General features: G+C 41.0%; 1 protein-coding gene across 1 annotated transcript in view; it reads left to right on the forward strand.

The window, feature by feature from the left end:
- strbp (spermatid perinuclear RNA binding protein) overlaps positions 1 to 25336 on the forward strand; it is a 70462-nt gene that overhangs the window by 10701 nt on the left and 34425 nt on the right. The window contains exon 2 of the mRNA XM_084572017.1: positions 12847 to 12963. The gene's annotated coding sequence lies outside the window, so the exon portion shown is untranslated. The remainder of the gene's footprint in view (positions 1 to 12846; positions 12964 to 25336) is intronic.

Raw genomic sequence — 25336 nt, forward strand, 5'->3', positions numbered from 1 at the left:
ATTATATATTCAGACCGTCTCGACACTCGACAGGACTTCAGCTGTGCCTCGCAGTCTTAATTTGCACTACTGAATAAAAGTTGACCCATTTTATAGACAGATTTACAGTGTGGAACAACGTGTTTATTAGAGCAGGAGGGAAAGGCTGCTCCTCTTTATGAAGCAGGTGGATTATTACTGTATTTTATTCATATGATACCTGCTTCCAGCCTTGTTTTTTTTAGCTACATATTCTACACTACACGTTAGTGCTGTGGCAAACTGTATCATATCAGGTTCTGTTATTAGGACGTGAGAAATACTTCGTGTCATCCTTTCGTTGGTTGACTTATTAAAGTATTTGGGATTAAAGAAAAAAATCATTGCAATACAAATACATTTCACTGCTATCATAAATCTCAATGCTAAATAGAGCATGTTCCCTTTTCGGATAAGGTTAAACACGCTGTATCATGTGTACTGTAAACTATATCGTCGCTGTGGTGGATAGAATAATGTTTTCTCACTCTTTGTAGATCTAGTTAGATTTTTATGATGAATGAGGTGTAGGGGCACTCTTATCTGTTTTAATTGGTTCAGGTTGGTGAGTTGGAATTTAAGACCGTCTCTATGTCAATCATAAAACATCTTTATTGTTTTACTGCTTTTGGACTTCAGACGTTTCAGTTACTGGATTCTAAACAAACAACTTTTTTTTTTTTTATTATTTTGGGAGCAAGCATAAGCAGGTTACTGTATCAGTTTACCTTTAAACCAGTAAGTAATTATGCAGGTGTTGAAATTAAATTCATATTATCTTCTATCTTTCTGCTTACGTACAAAAATACACATGAGGTATATAAAATTCAGTAGCTACTGTACAGTGTGCTTTCTCTTACGCTGTAGTGTTTCTTCAACTAAAAGCCCCACGCGCTTAGGCTGATATTATGCTCATTTGTATAGATAGATGTACACTTTAGACCCTGCGCCACAGATATCGCCATCACATGCACACCCCAGTAACGGATATAGCCGCTTCTTTTGCACAAGCACAAACACGACATGTGGTTTTTAGATGCAAAACTGTAGAACCCTGCAGGACTGCTGCAGCGTATTACATATGCTGTAGTCAGCTTAGGCTATTTCTGTTGTCCCTGGTTATCCAGCCAAGAATCAGCCCTGCCCATTTTGCACTGGCCAGTACAGCAGGTTAATCCATTCAGGCCTTGCGTTGATTTTAGCCCTATCCTGGCATGTGCACACATGAGTACGTCTTGGTATCACTGTGAAGGCATAATAATTTTACATATGGTTAATAGAGAAATATGCATTAGCAGAGAAACTACAAGTACAATGAACCAGGTGGTAAAGGTGAGTTTAATTGCAATGCAATAGACTGACCTTCACCATGAAGTTATTTGCATATGCATTTTTCACATTATTGTGTACCTTTGCCATAAAAAAAAAAAAAAGAAAAGAAAAAAAGAGCGCCTCTCGTTTATCTTGCAGATATATGACTCCGGCTGATACAGCTAGTGCATATGTACAGTAGCCTGATAAATAGTCTGCAACATAGTTGGTATGCTTACAGCATTCTTCATCAATAAAGATTTAATTACTGCTCAGAATTGCTGAGCAGGGCACATCGTATGGTTTATGGGTTACTCTTATAGCTGCGGCGCAGGCTGGAAAAATAGTAACACCCCAGAAACACAGCAGACCTTGAAATATTCGGTGTGTGAGATTACATTTCATAGATTAAAACTGTGCAGGGGTTACTGTGACAAGTCGATCTCAAACAGCTGATGTATTGAAAGCCGCTGAAAACTGTTGGTTTTGTCCAATCAAGTAAACAAATAATCTTTAATTCCCGAATATTGAGCCCACAGCAGCTGAGTAAACATTAGGGAATATCAGTAAAACATGGGAGGCTTGGCTGAGCAGAAACAACAGGTAATGAGACCAGACAGTTTTATGCTCAGATATACCCGGTCTCTTTCAAAGTATTCCAGAGAAAGGAGCAATCGAATAGAGACTGAAAGTGCTTGGTTCCCTGCTATGCTATGCCAATTTATGCTATAATATGTCATTCTGCGCTATGCTAGTCAGACAATGAGAGAGCAACGCTTTGGTTCTTGGGAATGGGACACTGTGTGGACAGAGATGGAGGAGGTGCTGACTGATCAAGGATGGTGTGAATGACTAAAAAGCATGAATAACATGAATCAATAATGGAAAAAAAACTATTTCTAAAAGGGCATCAGTCAGTTTCTGACTCATTATCACTAATACGCGTGTGTCAGATTGCTCATCTTCTGGCTAATTAGACGGTGTATTGTTAATAGATAACCGGGTCTGAAGTTTTATTGCGTTTTCACCCTTGCAGTGGATTACAGTGAGAGAAAAGTGAGACGATGAAGGGTGAGGGAGAGCGAGAGTGGGGTTAATTGCATGTGAGGTGCTCCGCAGCCGAATGCGAGAAAAGCTCACAACTAAATGTGATAAAGTCGAGGCTGTGTTCATTAGCAGTAGAAGGAAGAGGGTGTAAACAAAGGGAGCGGAGATGGAGGGAAAAGGGGGAGGAAAGATGTGGGAGGGTGAGGAAGGGAGGACAGTCCATTAGAAAGATGGGCGAATAGATAGATGGATGTGGAAATATGTGGGATGGATGTTCACCGAGACACCCCTCATCCTTAACAGCCTGAGAGGTGAAGAGAGACTGACTCCTGCTTCACGCTGATACCACAGACTGAATCAATGTGATACCTCTCCCTCTCTCTCCTGTCTCTCTCTCTCTGTGGGAATTCTCTGACCCAGTTAGCTCCTCCACCAAGCAGCAGCAGCAGAGTTATTTTTACATATTACCAGGAGACAATACTTTGTCCTCTGATCGTCCTCCCCTCATCCGTATGCTTCCCTCCACTCTCCTCCACCTCCTCCTCCTCCTCTTCCTCCTCCATCTTTGCGGTTGCCATCCTTCACTCTCATATCCTCCTGTTCCTCTCTTCTATATTTGGTTGTGATTCTTCGTCCTCCTTTAGTGATCAATCAACTCCATCCTGTGTTTGGTGCGGCATACTGGCTTGATCGTTCAATACTACCACAGTTGGTTGAGCAAAATTGCAGACGGCTACACAAAAACAAATCATGAATGAGTTATGGTTTTTCAAATATTGTTGTATGGTCTCTGACAACAGTTTTTAATCATATCATACTTGACTTTATTTGGTGGTGTTATTATTGCACAACTGCAATGAGTCATTTGCATTTAAGTGCATACGCACTATGGTTGAAATTTGAACCAATGCTGGTACCAGTACCTGGATTTTACTGCTGGTGTTACTGCAAGGCTGCAGAGCTTCTGCAATCCACATAAATAAATGCATACTCTACAATTCACATATTGTTTTAGTGTAGTGAATAGCATGTTGGTAAGAACTTGGAAAGGACATTTCTCATGCAGCCAGTGGCTGGGTGCCAAAAAAAATGCCTGTGTCTTCCAGAGAGCGAAAATACCAGTTCTCTCCAACCATCTAACAACAAGTCAAACTTGTTGTCCATGAACAGTTGAACTTGCCTGGCCGCTTTGGGGGAATCTTGCCTTCAGCCTCTTAAATATGGCACGGCCTTCAGATTTTAGAAATGTTTCGTTTCATCAGGAGTTTCCTCAAGTTGCACACGCTGCTACGTTCCCGTAAACACTTGGGAATATTAAAGGAAGCGTGAAGAAGACGGCGTATCCACCCCTGCGATTGCTTTTGACTTATTGCTGTGATTGTGTCTGACTGCAGTGATGACATGGTCTCGCTCTCATTTGGCGCTGTTTGATTTAACATGAATCATGATAGTACAAATATAGTTTGGTAGATATCCCTAAATGTACAGAGTTTGGCACATAACTCAAATGCCAGCCGATATGGCCACCCTCTGAATTTAAATTGTGTTTCTTTACAGAATATTGGTCTAAATTTACTCCTTTTCGTAGAAATGACACAGTTGTTGACGCCACTGTTGTCAGTCCTCTCCATAAAAGGAGTGATCAAATGCAGCTGATCAAATCAAATATCAGAAGGAAGAAAAGTAGTAACAATTCTGTTTTATTTACTTGATAGTGATACTGATCATTTTTAATTCAGGCAAAGAGATCTACAATGATCACATACTGAGTAAAATCAACTGACTGGAGATTTTGAGTCATTCAATCTTTTATCCTATATTTATTTCATCACAGCTTTTTTTCTTTTTTTAATATGACCTAAGCCTCACCTTACACAATCCCCTTTACCCTCCTCTCCTCTCCTCACCTCTCCTGTCCTTCCCTCACCCCTCTCCCGAGAGTAAAGGGACAGAGAGAGCGTAGACAGGTCATATATTCGCCTCCTAATGATGATGGATGGCTGCACTGCAGAGAGCTACAACAGAGAGAAAAGTAGAGCGATGCAGGGAGATAAAGAAATAGCAGAGTAAGAGACGACTGTTTATATTTGTCTGCTGGCGGGCAGATGGTGGGAGTTTTAGTGCTATGTTGATCTTCAAGTGTTATATCATTCTTGTCATCTACCTGATAGCAAACAAACACGCACACTTGCAAGGTGACATCTGGTGTAGGACACTAATTCCATGTGCGCATACATATACACAGCTCCATCACTGTCCGTCAGGACTTTCCTGACCTGTCTACGGAAGCAGTAGAAGGTGCATGCAATCTCGGCAGTGCTCTCTCTCCCTCTCTCATTTTCACTCAGACACACACACTTACACCCTTTTTCTCGCCGCTTCCTCTGACTCGCAGTAGCTTCAGATTTCACAGTGCTTTGCTCTGTTGCAGTATTTCAGCAGTGCAGGGAAGGAAAAACATTTGTTTGCAAGCAGTATATCATTGTTTTTAGGTAGGTTATTATATTAAACACACACCCACAGAGAAATAATAATCCTAAAAAGGTACACAAAAAAATTATATGCTTTAAAAAACTATGTGTGATATAATCACCATTAAAACAAGAGTCAAAAGTAGTAAATTGAGATATGATTATTAGTATGAGCATGGCAACCAGTTTGTATTGTTACTAGCTGCTAATTGTTTGGTCCATAAAGTTGTAGGACAATAAAATGGCCATTAGAGAAAAGTAAATAAAATGTGTCTTATCAAAACCTGAAAGTTAACATTATCATCTATGGTTAAATTACAAATCTGTACAGTTAAATTTTAATTAGAAGTCTGCCTGTTGTTCAGGTGAAGCTTTTGAATGGTCATTGTATTTAGACAACATTTTCTATGTGTGAAGGTTGCCTGAGAAATTATTCACATACTTTCTAATGTAAACACTGTATTGTAATTGCTGATGTTGTCGACTGTCCTGCAGAATCTTTTTCATGCATCAAGTATAGGTAGCACAGTCCAAACTCTGTCCTTAGAATACAAGTCAGTTTATTGCTCTCCATATGCGTTTCAGTACTGAATGTGACGACACTCGTCGGGTCGCGGCTCCACATTTAGTTTCTCTCAGAATCCCCTTCTCTCAGCGTAGCTCACCTCTCCGCTATCTCACACCTTCTCATCTCAGACGTCCAATGGGAGTGTGAATGTAAGGCTGACAGAGAGGAAGTGTTAAGACCCCCATCTGCTGGGGTTACCGCACAGTATACGCACACTCATGCACGCACACACGCTGACACAGTGGTAAAGTCTCACCCATCCCAAAGTACAGACAAGGAGGCAGGCTGTAGCTATGGCAACCCAGAGAGAAGTGAAATGATTGGGTAAGGCTCAGATTTGTTAAGAGCTACGTTATGAAGCCTAGGGCGAGTGTTAGTCACTCTTTCACATTTACTCTTTGTGTGGTTGTGTATCAAAACACACAAGGGTAAGAGAAACACAAAGAATAAAGCCTTTCCTTCCTTATATTCCCTGGCCTAGTCTGTCTGCCCTTTTCATGTTCTGTTTGAGTTGTCTGTCAGTGGTCAGGCTGGTATAGTATAGGGTGTGCACAGCGTTTAATCACCACAGGTTCATAAAACTCGAAAAAGACTGAATCGCATCCATTGGTCGCAAACACTTGCGTGGCTAATTGAATGAAATGAAACACTTCACAGGGGAGATACAAAGCAGCAGCAGAGTGCCTGTGACATCAAATAGACCATATAATAGCCCAATGTTTCACTGAAGGACAGGCATATGTTCATACTTTGTCCATAGAGGAGGAGTACTGTTTTTGGCTTGCTATTTTGTCAGTGTCGTTCATACAAGTACTTTTGTTACACTCCTGTGTCGCCTCTCACCGTCTATCAATCCGTTTAATACTCTCTGCTATGCTGTGTTGCAGATTGAATCACATCTACATCTACCAACAGGTGAAGAAACTGTTTTAAGCCTTTTTCCTGTTAAAAATTTGATTTTTCAGCTGCCCTTGCGACAGAGTCGACACTTGCGGCTACGTTTTGCCTGACACGACAGCAACAGGAATACTTTTCTAATATATTTTTAAATTTTTTTATTCTGTAATCCCAAAATGATGCAGAATTAGCACGTGGTATCCAAATTGTGATACTTGAATAGAGGCTACCCAGTAGTTTTAGGCAAGACATCTCACTGGTGCAATTTCCTCTAATATAAAACGGCAAGATATTGTTACAGCATTGAAATAATATTGTACTATGCCACATTTTCCAACTTTTTTCAGCTACTCCTGTAAAGTCAGAAAAGGGGCTGTTTGCCATGTTCTTCCCTGAACTTTGACTGGCTTTTCCCTACAGGATGTAGTTGTGCCTTATATGCTGCGTAAGCGTCAAAACCACTTGTGCAGTCGATAGAGTCAGAAGACTTTACACGTGTTCTGCTGCATAACATGTTATTGTGTTAAGATTTAAGTTCCTTAAATTATGGCTAATTTCATAGTGGTTTTCTATAAATTCTAATGACCTGTGCCTTGCACGCTAATGTCGCAGCAAACCAGCACCTGCTTCCACATTCCGTGAGAAACGGGAAACTGTTGTGAAACTCACTTCCTCTACGCTGCATTTCCACTGGAGGAAACGAACATTTTAAACGCAACATTTTGTTTTTGGTTGCTACAGAAGAAATACAATGACATATGGATCAACAACCAGGTTAAGCATTCAGGTAAAGAAAGACATCCGGAGGGATAAATAGAAGAAGTCTCTAGTGATATCTCAGAAAGGCTTGCTGTGCATGTGTGTGTGTGTGTATACTTTGCAGAAATGCATGAATCCTTGTGTGAATGGGTGTGTAATTCAGAACTGCTGCTTTTACAACCTCTCCTTAGTGTCTCATCCATCAGCTTTGCTTAAAAAAGAAAATAAAGGTAAAAAAAAAAATCCTTAAGGTACAGGAACAGGCATCTTATTTCTAACCAATAAGTCGCTGCAGCATAATTTTGCTTAGTCCTCATGCCAGTATCTATTTTTAACCCCCCCAACTCTCCTCCCCCCCCAAAAAAAAGGGGGGAGAGAAAGCCTTTGATCAATAGTGGAAAGATACAATGCTGCAATGCTGAAAAAGCTTTACATTGTTTTCCTTTCTAAATAGAAGTCAGTCCTTTACTAATTGGGTTTGAGGCCTTAAGAGAATCTATCTGTCTATCTGTCTATCTGTCTGTCTGTCTGTCTGTTTGTCGCGTGACAATGGTCACTTAATTTGTTTGTTGTTGTCTGCAGCATAGTGTGATCTTTTAAGTTATTCTTAGGCGTAGCAGACTGGTTTATGTTCAGATTGAAAATTTCAGATTCATTTGAACTGGTCTCAGAATCATTTCCTGTACAAGGAAGGGCTATTTGATTTTTCCCAACACTCGCTCCTGGGAATAAAGGCTTGCAATAAGTGACTCTACAATGGCTGCATCAGCATAAGCTTAAATTGATTTTATCGTTGAGTGGAAAGAGGAAGATCAAAGCTTCCTCACCTACAAGAATGAAGAACAACAGGCTGAACATAGGAACACCCTGGCACCACTCACTGTCGCCACTTCTGTACCGTATGTGCCTTCACTTGACCGAGCCGCATGCCAGCTTGTAGCAGCATCTTTATTTCTCACGCTCTATCATCCTGTGACATTGCTGGATTCTGTAATCTGTTGTGGTGCTTGAAAGAATGCAATCGCTTCACCAGCTCATAATCCTTCTATCTCACTCTCTTCCACACAGTCATATTGTCTTCACCCTCTAGTTGTTTCCTGATTGGAATTCGAAAGCAAAAGCTGAGTCAGGAGTGATCTATGGACCTGCCTGTCTCACATAAATGTAGAAACGGAGAACCAATTCCTGGGCCTCCTCAGGTGTGTGTACATGTGTGACCTTTTGAATCATCTGGTCAGCTTCACTTTGGGATTGGTCATGCATCAAAACTGGTCTCAGAAGAACGCAATCAATTTAAAACGTTGAACACATGTTAATTGGATGTGTGTATGCAAGAGCGCCACTGTAATGAAAGTAATTTATAACGGAGATTATCTGGATTAGGATTACGTGGAATAGTTTTAAATTGAGAAAGGGGCTATGGATACTCTGTCAAATGACAATTACTGGTAAAGTGTATGAATATTAAAAAGGAATTGTCATTTTAATTTTATCTCGCAAATTGAATAGAGATTTAGAATGAAATGGAATGGTCTAGTGGGATCAACTAATGTGATTCCCTTGACATGTCAATCTCTCTTAGGCTCAAAGCTACAGAAAATCTCAATGACTAAATTCCCGCTGTTACATTAATATATCGATCCGCTTAAAATTCTGTTAAATAATTTGCTCTCTGGTTAAATTCACCAGAATGAATCTATTATAAACATCTCCAGTATCAAATGTCTTATGTTAAGTAAATGACAGCCATGACACGCCAAGCTGAAGGTCGGTCGTTTGCTGGTGTTGGGTTGTTGGGGAGCGCGTGTGACCCCTGGCACTGGTTGGAACCTCTGTCAACGTTTTTTCAGTCACTTCTGCAAATTAAATCGACTGCAGAACAAGTTGCTCAGAGAGATCAGCTGTTCAGCCTAGCCAACCAGTGCCAGAGAAGAAAAAAAGGAAGTGAAGTTAGTAAACAAAACAACAAAGTGCGTAGTGAACACAGAATGTTCTTCCTGCTTTACATTTTCATGCCATCTGAACATACCAGTACGCAAGTACTTCCACATTTACATAATCCTCTGTAATGGATTAACTGCAGAACAACCGATCGTCATGAATCAGGAGGGGCCAGCTCTGAATGACGGATTGCAACTCATCCTACCTTCCAAATAATCCCATTTGATGAGGGTTTTTCTGGTTTCCAATTTTGAAAGTTAAATACAGACTACTGCCACCTGCTGGTGTGGAGAGTTATTGCCTTTCGCACAGGCGCAGAACGTACAGTATGTATCAGCTCGCCATCGGTTGTAGCCAACTTTGCATTCAGGTGTTTAAGTGCAACATTATGGTCATAGCACAAGGGACGTGAGGCGGCAAATATCAAGTAGATAACTTTAGGCTTTATATTTTTATGTGGAACGTTACATGCACGTACATACTGTATGTTGGCCCCATTCTCGTTTGCTTGATAGTGCATCTCAAGTTTTGCCTTAAAGACAAATGTCTTTAAATTTGGCGCAAACGTCTGCTCGGAACCAAGGATGAAATCATTTTCTTACCCACGTCAAAGGCCAAGCGCTGTTACCACTCAGAGCACATACAGTGCAGCTCCCCCCTTATTCACTCTAATTTGTGCAGCACAGCAGAACTGAATTTTTCGGTTCCTATTGGCTTCATCACCGCACATCAGCGCTGTGAGGGCATAAACTGATGAAACATCCACTTTTATGTGGAACGCCGTGAGTGATTCACCGGAGACAAATACGTGGTGAAAGCACCTTTACTCACGATAATCTAAACATAAAAAGGTTGAAAGGTTTTAAAATGCGCCCCATGAATTCAAGCGCTCTAGGTGTGAATTTTCCTATTAAGAGGTGTGAAAATTAATACCTTTAACTACGTGGGTGACTCATTTAGCGGAAGAATGCATAGAATTGTTGTGTTCAGACGGGGACATATAGGTACGTGCCTGTCCATGGGTTTCTGTGTCGATTTACATATTAGTGTGCAATAAATGTATGTTTTTATTTGCGTTCCTTCGCGCTCATGTAATGAAAAACCAACCATTTGTGACAGTCTGCAGTTTACAAGTTAAAAATGTTACTGGCTGTGATTTTTTTTTTCTCTAAGTGAGGTCCCTATACCACCTGCTGTAGCATAAAATGATGTCTTTGCTCACGCTTCATTGCACCATTGCTTCTTAGCCTGACACCTCGATTCATGTTCTCAGTAATGGTTTACAAACGAGATTGAAAAATGAAATAATGCTGTCAACAGAAGGTTGTTTTTCCTTCCCATGAGCTCTATATAGAGAACACGTGTCAGTCACTGGAAATCATTATCTGACTGTACTGTATGTCTCCATTAAGCCCTGCAGAGGCGCTCTGCCACAGAGACCGCTCCAGTCTGGAACTTGATGTTGTTTTTGCCAACTCAAAAAAGACCGCCATGCCCAATTAGAGGTGTGAAAAATAATTTACAAGCCACAGTGCTTGACCTCGGCGTAATATTTTTTATCAGATTTCTCGAGTGATAGTAATAGAAAGGGATTATCTTTGAATATATGGACATCTCCAGTTTCGCTGTGGATATGACACATAAGTCAGTTCCATATTGAATTCGCCGCGCAGATTGTGTAATTTGTTTGCTTTTAATAACACAGACTTCTGACTTAATGGTGATTAATTGTGGAACCGCTCTGACTGCTCTGTCTGTTCTTTTAATTGGCTTGTAACGATGCACTTTATTTTGCCGTGTCTTTTTGCGTAGTTGGCCTTCGCTCAAGATATCCATGGAAAGCACAGACTTTTAGCTTAGCTTTTCAAGGATCCACATTGTATACTATACAAGTACGTACGTTTTGTGTTAATTATATGAAACGAGCATCTGAATGCCACATGCAGTAAGAGAAATGCCAAATCTCTAAAAAAGTACAGCAGGGTTTTGTGCGTGTACCAGCTGCGGTATATTGTGTGGCGATCAGCGTGTCACTGGGAACCAGTTTATCTTGCCAGGCCGTGACATCCATTACACCGACCCACACCCACCTCAGCTATGCTCTGTTATCCAAGGTGTGACAGACTCTTCAAACAGCAAACGCCGTACGTTTGTTTTGCTTTGGTTTTTGCTGGCTGTGCTTTTGTGTCTCATATTTGTGCGAAGGTGTGCCGTCGTCAGTTAGTTTTATCTGGTTTGTCAGGGTCATCATTGTCGTCAAACTTTTTTTTATTTATTTTTTTTTACACAGGTAGGGACAAGTGAGAACATAGTGTCTCTGATGGCTGTGATTTATTGATTGCAGTGCCCAGTATGCAGTGTGTCGTCTATTAGGAATTTTGCCGTGACTCACTTCTTGAATCTTCACACAAGATAGTTTGACATTTCCCTGTGGTCCTGCAGTCAGAGTTATCCTTGTTGATTTATGATAATATGAAATAAACCCGAGGAAGATTGTTTAATGACTCTTGGTGGTTCAGCAATTAATCTTGCCCCAAGGTATTTAGTTAGCAGAAGAAAGAGTTCATGTTAAGGAAGTATAAAGTGCAAAAAAAGATAAAACAGTGCCTGTAGTTTCTAAGACTTTAAATGCCGGGTCTCCAGTTTTAGTATTTTCTGCAATCAGTTTCATCTCCTTCTCTGTTCACTGTGCGTTAACACTTTGTTATTTAGGAGATGGGAGATAAAGAGAACTGTGCTGCTATCGCACGTAAATACTGGCTTCCTCGTCCGACTAAAATCTGCCAAAACAGCACTGAACACAAGCCCATGAGCAAGCATGTTGTCATGGTGTAAATGCAGTGCTCGCTAAAGCTTTGTTTCGCAATTGAACCATGACACGGCGCATAGACTGCATCTAGGAAGTGAAATAGTAGTCTGACACGATTGTGAAATGGGTAGTCATGTAAAACACGTTTTAATGGGGACCAGACAGGATGTACATCAGTTCAATTGAAGTTAAAACGCTGCAGTGTTTATTGCAGTATGACACACATCGGACTATCATCGCAGTGAACTATAGTGAGCAACTTCTTTCTGCCGTGCTGGGACAATGGAAGAAGAATGGGTCAGCAGGCCATTAAACACGTATTCAAATGTGGCTCGTGTTGGAAGAATCTTGCCGATATGCTAAGAGGAATATGTGGCAGAGTATTATCTGATCCTCTGCAATAGAGGTGCAGTATGTTTCAGCCAGTTCTCTGTAAACTGTTTGCATGCAAAGCGAGGAGGGAAATGAAGTTTCCAGTGTAGCGACAGACATGCAAATGAAAAGCTAACGGCAGCTTTGTCTTCAGGGGCAGAATCGGAATTTTCTGGTCCTTGTGCACTACAAATCCTTTTGAGTTTACTTACAGTTTTTTGTCCTTGGTTCTACCTCGTATTTTTCTCTTTCATCCGTTCTTCCTTTCCAGTGATTATACTGGAAGCTTCCGATATATATTGTTTTTCTTTTTTCTTTTTCCCTGTCCCCTTTGCCCTCACCAGATATCCACTGCCCTTTTGTCTAAGGTTCCCAGGAAGGAGGAAATAGTAATATGACACACAGAGATGTATTAATATCACACAGAGAATAATGAGCCACTTGCCACCTATTGGTGGTTTTTAATTTTACTCTCTTTTGCCAGCGTTTCTCTCTCTTGTTGGGTGTAGGTGCAAGAGAAGCTTTGATTTACATTACGAGCCCATTTTTATTTGCATCTCTGCCCTCCCCCCCAACTTAAGCCTTAAGCTGAACATGATCCTTAACTGCTGTTGCAGTGATCTTAACTGACCTTTGACCTTGTGTCCTCACAGGTGCTGAACCCTGCATTCTCTTGACGCTGTCACTGCAGACGGACAGACAGACTGGCTGGTGCACGCCGAAACGAGAAACAAAAGTGGACACGTAGACAGACGGGAGGACAGAGGAAGGTGAGTGAAATGAATAACAGAATCCACTCGTACCTTATGTTTACTTATACATCCCGTATACTGCATCTTGAGCTCTGTCTCACTCTTCATAAAGGGTTGTTGCTGATAGTGGTGGCTGATTGTTTATAGTGCAGCTCGATAAGCCAGAATACAAGAGAAGTCCTGGAGCAGAGATGTTGATTCACACCCCTGCCGGGCCCAAGACTGAGTGCATTTGCCTGTGTGCATGAACGTGTTTATTCATCTTATGTGTCCTGTTACCAGCCTGAGTTCATGTGGAAAGAGCCAGGATTATCGCTTACAGAAATTGCACTGTTAAATCGTGTGCTATACTTTAGGCAGAACATTTCTTTTGTCCAGCAATTTAGAGGGGGACAGACTGGATCTTCAGAGCTATTTTCAGACATAGTGCTTGTTGAGAATGCATATCTACACAGCAACAAAAATGCCAGCGCAGCTCTTCGTTTTTTTCTTTAATGGAAACATTTTTTCACATCTTGATACAAAAGCACTTAGAAGGGCGGAGGAGAAAGCTCCTGTATAGTACCATAATTGGACGGATGGGTGAGTACTTCTGAAATGCGCTTCTGCAAATCATCTCCCATCTATGTGTTAGTCCACTTATCTGCACACTTGTGGTGTTGCCTGCCTGTGTAGTATATTCGCCCTAGCTACCAAGATGTTTATAAATCTGCCATCAGTGCCGAAGCTTTAACCCAATTGATTAAGCAGCTGATTGGCCTAATAACTCAAGAATGACTTCGGCAAATGCCTTCCTGTTGCGCACAACCATTTACTTGGACTCAAAGATGAACTGATTAAGAATTTGGAAGACTGAGGTCACCAAATTGGTTAAAAATTGGTTTAAAATCAACTGCGTAGTTTTATAATTTAGGAATTCATGTATTAACCATAACAGAAGTTCACACAAAGACATGTTATGTCTTTCTGGAACATTCATAATTCATTCGTGGTCTTTGTTACGCACACTGACAATGCTTTTAGGTGAGGCACATGTTTTGATCACAGTCGGTCAGGGACTGTGGTCCTAGTGGTTGTCGGGTTCACTCTCAGCTTTGGTAAACTGCCTACTTATGTATGCAAAGTAGCTTTTATGCAATTCACCCAGCGGCCTTCTGCACTATCATCTCAGTGGGAGTGTTTTGGGGGGCTGTGTGTGTGTGTGTGTGTGTGTTTATGTGTAAATAATTGATTGCTGGTGAGACTGAACCGGGCAGAAAAAATCTGCTGCTTTGCTCTGCTTCACTGTGCACGTAACAAAACTATACCATGTCTGCTTTTGCTCAGCGGGATGCCGTGTTGGGTGGCTTGTCAGTGTTAATTCACTCAATTTAGTTTAGCAATAGTGCTGCTGATAGGATGTGTCTCTGAATCACTGAGAATCCGTGCAAACATTAATCAGCACCGAATTTGAGAGATGGATCATAGAAATCTTTTATTAAGTCAAATTACTACACTATGGTAAACAGTTGTAGCTAGACTCAGTTCTTATCAGAATATTAGTCTGGTAACACGCCATTGGCATTTTATAATGTGGTGCGTTTCAGCTGATACAGAGAGTAAAAAATACTTCTGCACACAGTGGGAAGGTCCTGCAACCAATCAAAGTCATGTTGTTGTAAACAGTTTAAACTACACTGTGCTCAGGTGACGTGGTGACTACATCGTTATTACTCTTCTGCCCAGATGATTTGATTGCCCCGACCTTAATCGCCAACTTTCCTCCTCAAAAGATTTGTGGGCACTGGAGTTGGTCAAGATTGTTTGTACGACATCACTTGTAGCCTGTAGCCCTGATGGATGTCGTGTTAAACAGACAGCGGGAAATAAGCCACGCATTGTTTTCTGGTTACATCATATCTCTCTCTCTTCCTCTCTCCATTTGACATAACACGTTCCCTAGCCCCTTGCAATAAACACATCAACGGTAGCTCTAACCCATCTAATCGTAAGCCCCTAAAACCACATCTTAGCCCTCAACTGTTGTGGGGCCAGCCAAAAGGGCCCCTCAACCTTTGCACACACAAACATCCTACCACTCAGCCCTTATGTCCATCCCCTCCTCTTTATTCACACTTTACTCTTCGTCTGTCTGCTTTATCACTCTTATTTCCCTTCCTGTATCTTACTTGGCCCTCTATAATCAAGCGGAATTTGAACTTTCTGTTTTAGTCTCGCATCTTCTTCCTTTGTGTCATTCCTTGTCTCTTTCTTGCCCCTTAGCCGCAGTGTCCTTGAGAAAGCAGTGACTTTGCCGGTGAGCTCAGCAGAGCGCATCACTCTCTCTCTCTCTCTTTCTCTCTCTCTCTCCCTTGCTCACATGCTCACTCACTGACACTTCCCCACACACACCCCCCCCACCCTCCACCCTCCACCCCCAACACTCACACACATAGTTGGTAGGTCCATGGCAACACTGTCAAGCAGAACCGTGTCTTTCCTTTATTCTCTATAAATAATTCATCACCACTAAAGCTGGCTCTATTTAATGCGAATATTGACAAAACTATTGCAGAGGAGAACTGAGACAGTCGTTTCCCATGTCGAGCACAATTTTTGCCCACTTACTTTTTTTTCAAGGAGCAGATTGTAAACCATCAGCAAACTGCTGATACAAGCAAATGTCCCACATCTGTTGCTGTAAAGTGAGCAATGCCATTATTAATTGATTTATCAACACGTTTGCATGCGGATGCTCTTGGCTCCTTTGCATTCAGAGCCCCCAATGAAAGGTCATGTTGTAGACAATAGCTGAGTTTCAGTTAAATTTACTTGGTTAGATAATGAGAAACCGGATTGTTAATGCACAAGTTCAATTACTCTTCCTAAAGTTTGTCACCGAATTCGGACAAATTGCTCTCCGCTGATACTGGAGATCAGCCGCTGCCAGCATGGAAACGTGATCCCTGCGTGTCCTCCTCCTTATCAAAGGGGCCCTCCGCTAATCTTGGATCACGATGGCCCATTGTTACAGTTTTCCGTAGCTCTTGAAATATAGATGAAGTCTGATTGTCTGAATGTAAGATGAGATGTTATAAACTCTTGATGCTGTTTGTTCTCATTGGTCTCCGTTTTCCATTTTGTATTGAGTCACTGCTTTATCCTGCCGCCTTACGTGTTTTCTGCTGGAGATCAAGTATCCTGTGGTTAGCTAGCTGCAGTGCTATATATGGCAGATGGGCTTGTGAAATTGCTTCTTGGATGTTACACTCTGATGACAGTCAGGTTTAAATTATATTGTGTATATATGTTGATGCAGTGTTATCTGCCATTTGTGACCACAAGTGCTGCTTTATCTGCTATGCGCGTCACATTTAGATCTATTTACCTGCATAAACGCACTTCAGCGCTTCATGATAGCATCTCAGTGCCGCCATGCTATCGCTCTCTGTCTGAATTTGTCTCTCTCTCTCACTCTTCCTTATGTTTGTCCCACGTTCAGCTGAAAATGCTTCCGTAGCCATGGTGACCAATCCCAAAGGGAAAAGTTGAGGTTGAATCTATTTCTCACTCTCTTTCCCTCCTTTGTCTCGTGCCTTGTTGCAATCCAATGCTTTCGCACACTGACACACACACACAGATACGCGTCAGAATCTAAAAGCAGAGGGGATTCAGTTTGAGAGTCACATGTGTTACTTCTTTTGGCACAGAGTTCAATTAAGGACTGATGTAAAAGAAATGGCCGAACCAGACTGAGCAAACGATGAGTTTCTGTTCTTCACTTTCTTGGTTCTCTATAGTTTCTTGCCTGCCTGTTTTCTTTCTTGTTAGCGACCACCATGGCGTTTGGACCTTCAGCCATCAAATCCTTGCACAAAAGGCAGATGGAAACGGATAAACCTGACCAGACAGAAGGGTGTCAGTCACCTAACCTTGCTTTTAAATTGTATCGCAGTTCAGCAAGTGGCCCAAAACCAAAGACATTTAAGTTCAAGTGAAAAAGCCTTTTAGCGACTGTGTTAATTATGACGTAAAGAAAGGAGGAAGCCAGGAGAAGTTGCTGTGGTGACAAAGGGAGGTGTTAGGGTAGGTTTCAGCTGGGGAAACAACTTCTTGTTTTGATCCTGGCCATGATCGTCAAGTGTTTCTTTATTGTCACCAAGACAACGAAGTTTGTTTATTACCCAGATAGTTCCTTGGTGAATATCTCTTCTAATCAACACTTCCTTTTTGAAAAACATTTTATCATAGAAGAATAATAATGATGGCAAACTCAGGAAAGTACAATTCAGTTTTAAAATAACTGGAATTTTCCTTTAATTTTTAAATCTTAATCAGTGGTTTTAATAGTTTTCCCTCTGGAAAGACAGTCTGGAAAGATAAACTGGAAATTTAAAAATGCAGGAAATACGATTTCCATAATTCATAATAAATTGTTTTTAATTATTAATGACCAGTTCAGTTCCTGTGGCTAAATGAAGTTTGTTTTAGTCTTAATCTAAAAAATGCATTCCCCTTGCTTTCTACCTGTCCTCACCTCCCTTCCTTCATCCATTTTTTCTTTACGTATTTCCATCTTCCTCCTGCAGTTTCGTCTTCTATCCCTCAACGATGTAGTCACTGTCTCCTCCTTGTCCTCCCAATTTCACCTACGTGTCTTCTCTAAATCAGTCACATGCTGCCATTCAACCCTTTTCACCTTCTCCGTTTTAGTCATCCCGATATCTGCCTACCTAATACCTCCCTGCATGCACGCATATTGCTTTTAACGCTCCTCTCCTCCCCGCAATACTGTAAACCTTCTCGCGCGTTCGCTTCATTTCTCCCCTTTCATTTCTAACCTCCCTCCTTCTCGTGTTCCCACCCTTCCTCCGCTCTTTCTCCTCCTCCCGTTACTTCCTTTCTCCCTCTCGGTCCCTCTGCCTTCTCCCCTGAGTCGGAGAGACAGACAGGAAGGAAGTGTGTAATGAGACGGCCATATCGAGCACACTGCCCAAATTGACCTGGAATGAATGGAGGCACTGATCAACCCCTGCTAAAGCACTGCAGATTAAGAAGCAAGGGGGTAGGCAGTGAAAATGAAGCTGCCCAATGTAAGCAGACGTTTTATGAGTACGACTAGCAGACAGATTTCATGCTCAGACATGTTTATGTCGTCTATCTGTGGAGAACAATACACAACAGACTGCCCTGTATATGTGTTTACTTGAGCATGTGTGTGTTAATTCATTGCCTGTGAGCATTATTTGAAACAATATACAGTATTAGTACAAAAGCATATATATATATATATATTTTTTCACTCTATTTTCTCAAAATCAATAGTTGGCAATATCCGTGAATTTCAGCTGAAGGAGAAAACGATCTGCATGCAAGACATTGTCTCTGCTGTTTGAACAGAGAAAAGAGGACTGAGAGGCAGACAGGCGTGGCAGCAGATAAAGAGAGTGAAAATTTAACAAAAACACTGGCAAACAGGAAGAGACAGGGCGGCAGGATGCACTCTCCCAAGTTATTCTATGTTTTGTAATGACAAAAAATGTTGGATTATTTAATTCCGAGCCTGTTCTGTGAAATTTATTTCTTAAAACTGCTTCATTTAGTTTAGCTTTCACGCTAATCTGCTCATCTGCCACGGCCGTCCACTCCACTGCTTTTATTAATGAAAATGGACAGAGAGATGGGGAGGGCGGTGGGGAGGGGTGGACACGTAACTGTAGAGTGGAGTAGAAGGCCATTAGGGAATTAGTTCACATCTGGACAACCCTAGCTGCCCCGCGAGTTCATAGCTCATAACGTACAGTATACATTTCATAATTGGGAGGGTTTTAGCAACATTACAGAGATGATAACTTCTGACCTCAATACTTTGAAAGACCTCTATGACCCATTTCATGCTTTGACCTCACCCCCAGCTTTTAAACTCAGTAACTGCACTATATGGACAATATTTTTTTCAGCACAGTAATTAGAAATGAGAGATTACAACTGTTTGCATGGAAGCTAAATAAAATGATCTGATTGGGTACTTTTTTGACGAGCTTGAAGTGGTTCGTCCTGGTGTGGAGCCTAGAATCTGTTGGAAATATGACAAAGTAAGAACAGCGATTGTTTTTTTCAACTTTATTGACAAGATTCGATATAAAAAATGACCAACATGGGCAGAGATGGGTACAGAGCTACCTTTCCAACAATGCTGCTCACATCAATTCAGGTTTTGTTCTTCTTGCTTGAACAACAGCGGTTTTACTACCACTGTTTAGCCAGCGCCATGTATCTGACCTTCCCATAAACCCTTAAAGTCACATGATGTGAGGGAACACATGCGCCAAAAGCAGTAAAATAGTAAAAGCAGTTTTCCAAATCGGTGGATCATTAAAGGTTTACACCACCCCTCTCAGTCCAGTTAAAAATTCCTTCCAACTGGGCCGGCCTGTTCTAACCGAGATGTTTACATCAGGCGTCTTATTCATATTATTCACAGAATACTAGTGTCTGTATAAGCGTAGCAAATGGCAGATTAGTTTGTGGGGGTGAACATGGATAAAGAACCATTCTATGTGAGTGTGTGATAAAGTGGACATCTCTAGGGATATATAATATCGGATTTCCAGTTATTGATGAGAAATCATTATACTAATATGGTTGCCACTCAGTAATAGATTTTCAGCGTATCACTGTTGTTTTTCCATTATATTATTCTCTCGTTTATGTTTTCCACATATATCTATTGACTCATCTCTGTAGTCTAGGTATTTTAACAAGCGCAGTAGTAGTGAACTTGTTTTGAATGAGTTAATAAATTGATAATTAGTTGTGTGTTGGTAATAATTTATGCTTTGGTTCATTTTGAATTAACCATTACCGTAGCGCATAACGATTCCTCACATTTTCTGTTATTATTTGTTTGAATTTTAACTGTTGCAGTGTGCGTTCATAACCCGTCACAAACCTGCTGGGACACACACACACACACAAAGGGGAGGGTGGCAGTGTGACATCTTTGTGTGTTGGCAAACATGAGCTTAGCACTGAAGAGCCTTTCAAGCGGGATTAAGCTGCTAAGTGTCAATGAAACAGGCAAGTAGGCCAAAGACCACTAAGATATCACTTACACTGCACGGCAACAATCGCTGCCAGTGTGTCTTCTGCGTGCGCGTGTGCCGCGGTATGCAAAATAGGTGGGACGCGGAAGTGTGCGCCAGATTATTTGAGGAAAAACAGAGGAGAAAATCAGCAGGGCCCATACACACACTCACCGTACGCACATTCACAAGTCCTCTCACACTCTATGGACCGTGGAGCCCTGGCAGGACCATCTGTTCCTGCCGAAATCAGCACAGCAGGAGCCTACTAGTGCGCGCGCACACACACACACACACACACACACACACACACACACACACACACACACAGTTGCAGCATGCTTCAGTTCTGGCATAGTGATAGTCTATTTATTCCCCACTCTGACGCAGGACAGTGTTCACACAACTGATATGGATGCAGAAATATATACTACATACCAGATTGATGGATGGATAGATTCATCTATCCTTGTTAGTCTGTGTCTTTAGGTCTCTCAAGTCTGACCCACCGTCAGCAGGAACTGCAAACACATACAGCTTTCCCCATTTTAATAATCGACCGAGGGGAGTAACACTCCTCTGTCAATGTTATCTATTTCCCTCCCAGCAGCAACATCAGCGGTTTCTCTGCTTTCTGCCTTCTCATCAATACTCTCTGCTCTGACCTCTCCTGGCCTGCACCTGGACCCAGTCAAGGCACTGTAGTTGTGTGTAGTACCCCACACATACAGGCTTACACATGGAAGACTATAATTCTCCAAGGCAAGCAGTGATTGCTCGTTTTTTTTTTGGGTAGCCTACAATTTAATTTCACAGGTAAACCCACGCCCAGAAAAATGGAGGCTACAACAGTGAAAATGGTGACTAAAGGCAGCTCATCAGTGGTAACAGAAATCAATTACAGGGTTCAAAAAAGTTGACCTTGCCTTGTCCTGCCGGTGTTATTGATTGAAATACAAATTTCAATCAATAAACTAAACCGTGGCCATTTGTCTTCATCTTTTATTTCTCTTTGGTGAGGCACCTCTCATTTGTCCTCTGCATCAGCCTGTCCACCATGGAGTACACTGCATACATCACACGGCGTGTTTGGTTGCCGTCCTTCTCGTGGGCTTCGCTGACCCACTTCTTGATTGCAGGCTCTCAAAAGAAGCAAAGATGTGATTAAAGGTAATAGTCATTGAACTGCTAAACCCTGTTATTTGGCAGTTGTGGACCTGCTGTGTTTAGTCATCACAGCAGCGGGGAAATAGGCACAGGACCAACAATAAAACCACTAATGCACATTGTGTTTAAAGAAAAAATAGCACAAATCTATTTTTGCTTAATTTCAGTGGTTTTCAGTGGCAGCTGTCTGAATGTGAGAAAGTTTTATTCACTTTTTTTTCTCTGGAATAAAAAAAAAAAATCTGATTCATCTCAAAAGACACAATGAAGAAACGTACACACAGGCAAGCGAAACTAAACGCACAGTCATGTGCAATACCAAGAAGACTTAATAACTGTAGAGGGACTTAAGAGAAGTAGCAGAGCTAAGATAAATTGGAACAGACCAGGTGCATAAGTTGAGCTCAGTGGGGAAATCAGTGTGGCAGTCAGTAGGAGCGTGTCTGTGAGTGGGGTCAATGTGTGTCCTCTGTAATCCTATGGAGGATCGGAAACAGATCAATCTATATTTGGAACATTTCTTCAGAATATGTGATTGTAAAAATTGTCTTGTTCTTGAAAATAATCACATGTGCCATCACATACTATAATACACCAATTATAACGAGAATATAAATATTCACCCACTGGTTTCAATCAGTTTTGAAGTCTAATTTAAATCCTTAAGTGAATAAAAGTGGCTGCAACAACTCTAATAAATATGCTTACTTGTATCAAAAAAATATGTCAGCAGAAAAGATTTAAGCTCAATAATACCAGAAGAAGCTGAGCTACCTCAGGGTGGTCCATGTTTTTTTAAAATTTTTTTTGGTATTTCCAACTATGGTCTGAATTTTAATCACACTGGCTCTCAGGTGTAAAACTGTTTTTGATAAAAAGGTTTTAATGAAAATCAGCAGGGCTCCTCGTTTTGATGACAAGTTTGACGGCCATAGTTTTAAATTACTCTGTAATGGTTTAATGGGCCAGTTCCTGGCAGTGTTTTCATGCTGCAGTTGGCAGTGGGCATGTCTGTTTATTTCACTAAGTGTAGATGGGCAGATGGGGGGGAAAAAAAACTGAAAAAAATACATAAGCTTGTCAGAAAGACAGCATAAAAAAGGAGCTACAAAGTATAAATTCTCCACAGTGTATATACTACATGTTTGGCTGAGAGAGATGCAGCAAAGAAGTGACGGCACATTAAGATGTGGATGTCCATTAAGATTTTTCATGAGCACTCATACCTTTGAGTAGTTATTGAGGAGTTCCTTCTTTTATATTTGACTGTTTACTGTCAAATATATTTTTTTCTTCTTTGTGCAGATGACAAAAGCAACCATAAATGTATTCAAGAGACGGGTTATGTGGGCTTTTCTCTCAAAAGACTAAATAAAAGTGCTCGCTCAAGAGAGAATTGTTCGGTTTTTGCCTGTACCACAGTAAGCTTCTGTATCAGTTTAATTGCAATGAATTGAAGTGAAATAAAATAAAATGAAATATGGGCTTCTTTTGGTCTTGGCTGACTCCTGCCTTCACAGTATTGCCAGTGAGCCTCTCTCGTGCCATGATACAATAAGAAGGACAATGAGTCTGGGTTCCCTTTGAAATGTGTCTCATTTCCTCTGTTTGTTTCTCTATTCCCAAGCTGAAATTTTGTTTAGACTAAACACACAGTCCTGCTCCTGGAATTGTGGCTGCTTTTACACACTGGTTAATCTTACTGTCTTTTCTTACGTCTTCTTATGTGCTAAGGAAATACCATCTTCATTCTGGAGAGGTATCTAAATGTAAAATATCATCTGTACGGACGTTCATTCTTATCTGAGAAGGAAACTATTGTTTCTGGAACTGGAACGGAAATCAGTCCATTATGGGAAGGAAAAGCTCCCACGACCTAAGGACGAAACACTTGGACATTGTTAGGTTTTATGCTCAGTGTTCTGATGTTTAGTATTTGATCTATGAATTAGGTATATTTACTGCTCTGGTAGCGATTTTTAATGTGCTTACAGAGAACTCCTGACTGTCGGCAAAACCTTTATCTTCACACAGTTATTATTGTGGCAATAAAAGAAACAAAAGAACAGACGGTCCACATAAAGCCAGGCTGTAGTTTTAAATATTCACTGCACCAAAATCACATGATCTGGGACACGTGTCGAAGTCATATGCTCAGAGTCTCTGATTTACAAAACTCTTTGCTGCTGGTGCTGCTGCTTCTGCACACATACAAATATAGCATGCATAAATAAGCATATGCATGACAGTCTGGTTAAGATAAAATAAGGCCCTCAACCCTGCATTATCCAGGCCAGTTTGCACTCATTTCTATTTTCGTCGACCCATTTACAGTCATTCTCCTTATACTCTAGCCTGCTATGCTAGATGTGGGGTCATTAAAGATTTTACCTAGCAGAAAACATGAGAAGAAATCCAAGAAGTCGGGCAATGAGATGGAAATTAAAAATGCATGAAGATGAGATGATAGGTTGGGGATGGAACATGAATCTGGGAAACATCACATGCATCGAGAGAGTTTGTAGAGAATTGTAATCTTCATCAAAGTTCAGACATGCATTTTTATATTTCTTTAGCTGTGTATTTTCAAGAAGAGCTGAGAATGTACTCGTTGTTGTCTCCGTTGAAGATGCAAAAGCCTCTCTGTACTATCTATACCTCTCTCTCCTTCCAATCATCTAAATCTCCCGGGGTTTATCTTCATCCAACAATATCTGTTTCTGACCATTTGCCTCCATCTCCTCTGCTGTCTCACTAGAGTTGTGAAAAATGCAAAGCAAACAGACATCTCAGTTGGTAACACCTGTTTACACAAGGCATGCTTCATCGCAGCAGAGGTGGTTAGAGAGCTGTGTATTGGAGCGTGATTCTGCATTCACTCTGATTATTGCGCACCACCTGGATTTAAGAGTTTCGTTATTTTGTTTGTGCTGCTGTCTGTATGGGGATGTTTGTCCAGCTAATTAACGCACACTTTTGCAGATGTTTTCCCAGATGCAAACATTACGGCACCAGTCACCCCGGAGCTAGACACACATGTGGGTAATAATATAACCCAGCGGCTACTCAAACACCCTCTCAGCGGTATAATGAATTAAACCCGATGCGTCAGAAATAGTGTTGGTGAGGAAAGCATTCATAAGGTCTAAAATACTTCTCCTAGGAATAGTTGTGTGAGGGAAAAATCAACAGTTATGCTCTAAAATAACTCCAGACTTAGCTGCCAGAGACACCGTCCATATTTATAGCTGCTCACTTATTTTTCAGAGATTAGCATCTTCGTATGTTTGCTTCACTGGAGTACTAGGAGGCATCTGTACAATATGATACGTGACAGCAGGTGAAAGATCATGGAGTTTTAAGCCACAAGATTTAATCGTCAAGTAATTCGCATTAAGTACATTTAACGCCAAAGTTATAGACCAGCAACTTTGAAAGTCACTGAAATGCTAAAAAAGCAAAGCGACAGTTTGGTTTTCTCTCTTTTATGTGGCTATAAATTGAATATATTTAGATTCTGGGCAGGATTTTGGAGCAAACAAAATACAGTTTAATAAAAAGAAAATAATAATTGAGTCTGCACAAAGCAGCAAAGTTCTAAAAAATTATAACATGAGGGGACAACAAGTTTCAGAATTGCACGATTTGCCAATATAGCGTATGTGCACACGTGTAGGTGGATATGTGAGCCTTCCACTGAAATATGAAAGCGACAAACTGCAACAAAAGAAACGCAGGGAGAGTAAATCAGTGCTATGTGTTTGACTTTTCCTTTCGTTTTATATGATGTCTCATTCAAGATCTTGTCAGGAAGCTTCTTTTTAGGGTCCAGTGCTTTCTTGCGTATAACCACTCTGCAGTCTCTAGAACTTCCTGAAATGATTTCGTTTTTTAAACAAAATATTTAGCTGTTCTACCATCAAACTATCCATTAACTAGAGCTCATTTGACTAGAATAGTGACTGAGTTTGTCTTGAATTTGGGAATCCTGTCGCCACTGCGGCTGGTGATTGGACCCGTTCTGCAGTCACTAATCAGCAATGTTTATGCAAAAATAAGAGTTTTTCAAAAGTATGTTAATCTTATTACACCAGTAAGCAGAAAATCTAAGCTCTAAAGGGAATACATTGTGAAAATAAGCTCCTCCAACACTAATTAGC

This window comes from Chelon labrosus (genome assembly GCF_963514085.1).
Source record: "Chelon labrosus genome assembly, chromosome: 22".
NCBI classification, from domain to species: Eukaryota; Metazoa; Chordata; class Actinopteri; order Mugiliformes; family Mugilidae; genus Chelon; species Chelon labrosus.